This window comes from Canis lupus, chromosome 37 (assembly GCF_003254725.2).
Source record: "Canis lupus dingo isolate Sandy chromosome 37, ASM325472v2, whole genome shotgun sequence".
NCBI lineage: Eukaryota > Metazoa > Chordata > Mammalia > Carnivora > Canidae > Canis > Canis lupus.
The window spans coordinates 2,702,263-2,709,683 of record NC_064279.1 but is presented as its reverse complement, the minus strand read 5'-3'; the positions used below and the strand labels follow the sequence as shown (position 1 = coordinate 2,709,683).

The 7,421-nt window shown below is 53.2% G+C and overlaps 1 long non-coding RNA gene across 2 annotated transcripts; it reads right to left on the bottom strand.

Annotated features, from left to right (window-relative positions):
* Window positions 1-2,251: 2,251 nt before the first annotated feature.
* Window positions 2,252-6,583, bottom strand: LOC118353496 (uncharacterized). Of its 2 annotated transcripts, none has more exons than XR_004812572.2 (3): window positions 6,016-6,583; window positions 4,953-5,202; window positions 2,252-2,540 (listed from the first exon to the last, which is right to left on the bottom strand). It is a non-coding gene; the product is annotated as an uncharacterized LOC118353496 (long non-coding RNA). The 2 variants fall into 2 exon arrangements; XR_007408933.1 differs by lacking the exon at window positions 2,252-2,540 and adding an exon at window positions 3,055-4,385.
* Between the last annotated feature and the right edge of the window lie 838 nt (window positions 6,584-7,421).

Sequence of the window (7,421 nt, the reverse complement as noted above, 5' to 3'; positions counted from 1 at the left end):
CCTCCCCCTACTCGTGAGCCCTGGAGCACGAGTGCATGCTCTCTTTCTATAGTTAAGATGGTAAACTTTATGTTATGTATATCTTACCACAATTTAAAAAAAAAAAAGAATTATGAGACATAACCAATTGCAATGTTATTTGGATCTGGATTGAAGCTATGCTTAAAAAAAAAAAAAAAAAAAGGATGGGATAACATAGTTTGCATTCCCCAAGGGCTTGAGATGTCACTCCAGAAAACAGAATCGTGGGAACAGGGAAGCATTACTGGGAAGGAAGAAAAGCTGATAGGAAGGTACATTAGGGGGGTGGCCTACACGTGGGGGCTGATTCCCACCAGGGCCTCTGAGAAGCACATGGCAGGTCGCCGAGAATCGTTTTCTTGTAGGACGAGAGATTGAATCCTAAGGCCACAGACTCCTGCTCCTGTACTGACTCTTGGTGTGTGTCATCCCGGGGTTGTTACTACCCGCACCCTGGGGCTGCATTATGCATCCTGTGGTGTGTTGGCCCCTTTGGTGGAGAAGGACATGGAACTCGGGCTTAGAGGAAGACTGCCAGGGGGCAGGAGTCTGAGCTCCGGTACAACCCTGAGGCTGAAATTGGAGGAAGCTGAGACGGTGTGACTTAGATGGGAAGGCATTTCCCTTGGAAGACCAGGCAGGACGGAAGGATATAGAGGGCAGATCGATGATGCAGAGGGATGGTCATTGACCATTCTTAGATTTGATCATTACCTGTGGTGTGTTTAAGAGAGAGAAAGAAAATTCTTGTTTTATGGATACGTTTTGAAATATGTAGAGATGAATTAATAAAATATATTGGATTTGCTCCAAAATAAATGGAGAAGGGCACTTCCCTACTTCAATGGGGAAAACAGAACTAAAATTGGCCGTGAGTTAATACTTGTCGAAGCAAACTAGTAAGTACATAGGAGTTTACTGTACTATTCTTTCTATTTATCCGTGTATTTAGATGTTTCCATAGTAAAAAACTTTAATGTAATTGTTTGGCAACATTCATAAAGAGTGTTGTCCTAAATTCACTGAGATCAAAAAGTACATCTTCCGGGGTGGCCCGTTTTTGTTGTCTAGTCATGAAAATTAGCTTCCATTCTCAAATCCGTAAGCGCTTCTGAAAAAGATTGTTTCCATCTACAAAGTTTGAAAATGTTTGAGATTGAATTCACGACTAGAGAGACTTCAAAACGTTGATTGTTCCTGCAGTGTAATTATTTACTCCCTATACTTCTTTTGTTTCCTGCTGCCACAAACCACTGTGAGATTTAAGGTTCCCCCTTACAACGCCCTACTGCGCCCTATGGATGGATATAACAAATCCCAAAATAAGAAAGGCAACAAGCAAGTCTTTGTTGCACCGTGGCCGCAAGTAACAAAAACTAAGTCTTCTGTGAGCGGAAACCCGAACCTACCCGAACAACAACTGCACGTGCTGTTTCTCCAGAAAACTGTCCTAAGAGTCAAAGAGATGTTTTGCATTTTCTAGACAACCGACCGGTCCGAATTATGGCATTTCACCAATTTTTACACTGTTGGATAGCTCTCTGGTGATACAGCAGCAAGGGCCAACCACTGCCCACCGAATCTAGAAGGGAAATGATTAGAAGGAGGCAGGGGAACTCGCAGTGTAAGGAGAGGCTGGCCATCCAGCTGACACAGGGCACAGCCCTGAGCCACACAGCTACTGTGGTACCGGGACCCAACGGAGGCTATCTCGGGGCACCAGAACCAGGAGGAACGACCTACAACCATCTCCAAGTCTTTAGTCCCTCTGCTCAGGATTCCTTGCCTCCCGGAGTCTTAGGTCGGTTATAAGTTGGATGGAGGCCTCTCCCTTGGTCTTGACGGACAATCCTAGTTTGGCTGCATCTACAAGGAGGAGTTGTTCCCCAAAGCAAAACAGGGCCAAAAAAATAGATTTGAGGGTATGGGCTGGGCAGGCAAGAGCAACAGAGGCCTTCTCCTGTCTCCCTCGCTGACCTGCAAGAGGCTCCTTCATCTGGGCATCCCCAGGGCACAGCTCAGCGCCTGGTTGTGGAAGGGGCCCCAGCAGCCTGGACGCGGGAAGGTGGCGGCGCCCTCCAATACGCCTTGACGAAGCTGGACGTGTTGGAAGGACAGATAAGCCCAAGCAGCTTAGAGCCAAACCGAAATGGGGCGGACGAAAAGGGAGAAGCACATTTCCCGTAGACCGCGTGACGCCAAAGCAATCGGGAGGCAGCACACATCCGTTTAAACAAAGTTTTGATGAAATGAGAAGCCAAGGTGCTGTATGTACACACACATCTCAAGTAGACAATTCCTCAGTCCGCCACTGGAGGCCATATGCTTGAGCCCCCAACTCGGAGACGAAATTACAACGCGAGACTCTGCAGTAGGGACTTCAGTATCTCCCGTTCCGCGTGCAGCGAACTATTGATCACGTATCGATCTGGTGAGTACGATCCTACGCAGCCTCGCCAGTATTGTCATTTCCGACCGTGAAGGGCAGCCGTGTTTTGCCGTGAATGTGGAGGACTCCCCTATATTGCGGAAGCACAATTAGACAAGAGGCACTCTCTATTGAAACTGAGAATGTCATATGAACAATTACATAAAACATGTCAGGGCCTCGCCATGTCTAAATCAATATTGTAGTCCATTAATATTAATAGGCAATTTAGGAAAGGCTGTGAGTACAAAGGTCTTTTAAAATGCAGGTAACTGTAATAGCAACATGCATGCAGGAGTCAATATTGTCGCACACTCCATTCATGCAAATGTGATTATATGCAACGCACTAAAATGATTTTGTACCGGAATATACATGGAAAGCGAGTCGCTGAAATAATGTTCTGATTCTAAGGAAAGCCTCGATAAAAATGCTGGCTGGTTCTAAAACAACCAAAATGTGCTTTCCCTGTACAGACACAGAACCACCCGAACACGGAGGAGAAAGATTATATTTTAATATAAATAAATACTTTTAAATACTCCCACACTTTTCTAATTATTTTTTTTAAGATTTTATTTATTTATTCATGAGAGACCCAGAGAGAGAGGCAGAGACCCAGGCAGAGGGAGAAGCAGGCTCCATGCAGGGAGCCTGATGCGGGACTCGATCCCGGGACCCCGGGGTCATGCCCTGAGCCAAGGGCAGATGCTCAACCGCTGAGCCTCCCAGGCGTCCCTAATTATTTCTGTTTCTCTACAAAGATGCCGGATCAGCTGGTTAAATCAAAGTTGTTCGATAACCGCCTTCTTGTATATAAATATGCTGGCAGGACAAGCCCGTATTCCAAAAGCACATCCCTTCTCTACTAATTGTGTTTTATTTGAAAATGGCTTCATGGTCTCGGTTCAGAAGAGCCCTAAATGTCAATTCTTCCATTTGAGCCAATCTTCCAAAGGAAAAAAAAAAATCTCTTTAGAGAAGAATAAAGGAGAACGAAGATCTTTCCCACGTAAAAATATGCTCCAAAAGTGTTTGTTGAAGGAGCAGTGTCAAGGATCCCAACGTAAGCCTACATGGCTACGGCATTTCAGGAAAGTCTGCCGGCCATCCCAGGGACGGTGGTAAGGAGGACCTGGCAGAAATCTATTCACTCCAGGGGATGAAGAACTTTCCAGAGAAAGCCATCCTAAGAGAATCAAAGTTGCCCCCAAACAATGACTCAGTTGCTGACAAGAGGCCCCACGTGGTGGCCCCGGCCTCTTCCCATTGCCGCCCGACACCCTGGAGGAGGGAGGACTCCCGGGAAAACCCCATGTCCCATTTCATGAAACTCCATTTAAATAAAGATAGCAGCAGCCCCCCTTCATACAAAACTAAGCGACTGGGAGGGGGGTCCCATCCCCGCTTGCCTCCGACTGCCTTGCGGTTGGGCCACCAGCTGCTGGAGAGCCAGCACCCGGGGCCTGTCGCCCGGCAGGTGGAAAGACCTGCGACTGCCATTCCAGAGCAGCGCAGCCTGCGGCGTGAGCAGGTGCTAGTGAGAGCCCACGAAATCCAGGATCTTAATGATTACGTGACTCCGTTGCACCTAGAGATCAGCAGGCCTGCGTCAACTCGGGGCGGAAACCATCGAATGAGCCCTAGTCGCTGTAGAGCGCTTTTCCCTTCATGAGATTCGACTCCAAATCAGGAGACTGTGATGTCACAGAAGACTGTGATGTATCAGCTTCAAAGACGACCATGGGCAGTATCTGGGTTTATCCTGGTCAACTGTCTGTGGCAATTACCTTTTTTTTTTGTTAAATCCCATGGTTGCAGTAAATCAATCTAAGCAACTCCTAAGCTCCTTAAAGATTGGCTTGATTTTTATTGCTAAATATGCAACCTGGATCGTTGCTTTCCATCGTGTTAATGTCATCTTGTCCCATCATATCTGATAAGCAAAAAAAAAAAAAAGAACTCAGGTTGACGGTTGACATCCTCCCTACCGGGGGTGCCGAGCTGTTGAATTAGCTGAAGACGGTTCTAAACACGGCCTTTAAGGGAGAGCTGAGCGGCAGGAGGCGCGCTGTGTCCGCCGGGCCCGGCCCGGCTCCGGCTCCCCACCGGCGTGGTGTTCCCCCTGCGACGTCCGCTGCCGCGAGGGCAGCCCAATCGAATGGAGCCAGTGTGGAGGCCGGGCCTCCATTCCGTGGCCTCCATCACAGCAATACAAGGGCACGGAATGAAAGGTCATTTCCAGAAGCCATCGTTTAAAATGAGCTCTGCTTCCGTGAACACTCACGGGGGCTGCATCTCCCTTCTCGGTGTCTTCACTCCATCGTTTATTATCGCGAAAGCCAATGTAGAAGATAAATCCTACACCATTTCCCTAATCAGCTGGCACTTACCCACGCCGTCACCCCCGCCCCATACTAGAGTTTCTGGCTTGCAATCACGGGCCTTTTAAAATTCTGGAGTCGGAAACGACCGGGAAGATAAGGAGGGTCAACCCATTTACCGTGCTGATGAGGAGACGGAGCCAGGGTGCACGATCTGTCCACAGTCACATCGCTAACCAGTGGCCAAGCTCCTGCCGGACCCTGCGTCCCCTCAGGGCGCCGCGTGGGGCTCGAGCTGCTGGGACGACAGCGGCGTTGGCGGTTAGGCCTGAGGGTCCCTGGTGGGCGCTCCGTTTGCTTTCCTCTCTCGCCGCATCGCTGCTCTTTACGTCGAGTGGTCAAGAACCCCCGGGAATCCGCGAGGACGGGCTACGTAATCAGCCAGAGATGAGATGAAGGGAAAGCCCAAGAAAAGACCAAAGGAAACAAGGGAGAGGCCAGGACACCCGCAACGGAAGGGGCGCTGGTGGCCCCAGGCATTGTCCCCACTTCTGAGATGAGGAAAGCAAGGCCCCGGGGGACTGGGAAGCAAACCCTTCTCAGGTCTCCTCTCTGCCAGCAGCTGGACCTCTCACCACTTCTTCCCGCGGCCTTTCCAATCCCGGGAACCTCCCGCCAGAGTCGTCACTTCAGGTTAGGTGGTGAGGAATGACATTGGGGGGGGGACAAAGGGCAGGGTCAGGGCCAGGTCAGTGCTCCCGGGGGCCGGCGGTCACCAGGGCTCGGATGGACCCCAGGGAGGGGTGGGAAGCACCCGAACCTCCTGCCCCTGCCGCCAAGGCTTGAAGCCAAGGCTCTGTGTCACACATTTGTGCCCCTTGGCAGATGGGCCAGCCGGCTTGGGCCTGACGCCTGGGCTTGGGCTTGACACCCGCGCTTGGGCCTGATACCTGGGCCTGGGCCTGATACCTGGGCCTGGGCCTGACACCCAAGCTTCGGCCTGATACCCAGGCTTGGGCCTGACGCCTGGGCTTGGGCCTGATACTGGGCTTGGGCCTGACACCTGGGCTTGGGCCTGATACCTGGGCCTGCGCCTGACACCCGAGCTTTGGCCTGATACCTGGGCTTGGGCCTGATACCTGGGCCTGGGCCTGACACCCGGGCTTGGGCCTGATACCTGGGCCTGGGCCTGACACCCGGGCTTGGGCCTGGGTGTATCCCTGTTTAGACCAGGACACTTACTCGTCCTCCCCTTCCTCAAGCACCTCTAAACCTGAGACACCCTGAGCAGTTGGCCCTCGGCCCGCCGTGCAACCTCCCCGGCTGGCCACACCCCTCCCGAGGCCAGGGATCTTTCCTTCAGATGTCTACTTTCCGGAGTGACCTTCAGATGTCTCCTTCTTTTCCTGAGTTCCCTTTCCCAGCCCCCAACACCCCCCAGAGTCTGGGCAGTGCAGAGTCTGGAGGCAGAGGGACCCACGAGGTGAGACCCGAGCCGCTAGGGTATGGGCTCAGGATCCTGGCATCTTTAACTGTCAGCCTTCCAACATTAGCCCTAATAATGGCTCAAATGACATCATGTCCTCTCCCTTCCTCTGCGAACACCTAGGGGCCACTTCGCTGGAAGTGGAGGGAAGAGGAGAGAGGCCACAGGGCCCTTGGGGACCCCTAGGGATCGTCCACCTGGTAAGAGCCGTGGCCAGGGAGACCGAAGGCTGAAGCGGGACTTGATGGGCTCTTCGGGGGCGAGAGTGTCTAGGGACCCCTCTGTCACCACCGGTGGACCTACCTGTCCCGAAGGCTGAGTTCTCACGTCCCAGGAAGGGAGTGCAGCTCCTGGGGTAAGGGGAGTGCACCTGGGTTTGCGCTCCTGCCACCCCGCCCGGCCCCGTGTGCAAGCCCAAGCCCCATCAGATGCCGAGACGTGGCAAGTGAGCGACAGCCACCGAGGACCCCCCTGCCCCACCGTGAGTCTTACCTGCTGGCACCGGGCGTCCCGCGGCCTCTGTTCAGCGGCCCCCACTGCCACGGCGGAGCTGCCAGCAGACACAGGTGTTCCTGCCACCTCTTTCGACGCCTCAATGCCCCCAGACGGCTGTCACCGAGGAAGGACCGCAGGCCTTGGGCCTCCACCATCACCCCCCCGGAGCCCGCGTCCTTGCAGTACACGCGGAGGGCTCTGCAAACGCTCCGGAGGGTGCTCACACCTCAGTAGAGACCACTCCAGTGAAGCAGCCGGGCCCCTCGGGGGGGTGGGGGGGAGCAAACTGCAGTGGGTCCCGGGACCCAACACGGGAGAGTGACCCGGGCACATGGTCTCCAAGGTCGTCAGAATTTCCCATCACCTGCCAACGAGTGCTTTTGCCATATTCGTGATCCCAGTCGCTGGAGGGGGAGGCCCGTGCTGGTCTGCATGGCTGCTTTGTAGAGATGAGCCCCAAAAGGCGTACGCACGCTCCCACGTGGCTGCAAGTTGGGCCGCTAGGAGAAGGCAGCAAGACGAACGGCCGCGCCGGGAGGAATCGCAGCATCACAGACGGCCATGAACGTGACAAACGGCAGGCCACATGGTCACCGGTCGGAACGGCTGGCAGGCCTGACCCTCAGTGGCTCCAGAGCTCCGCCTCTGTCTGCGGCCACCCCTGACC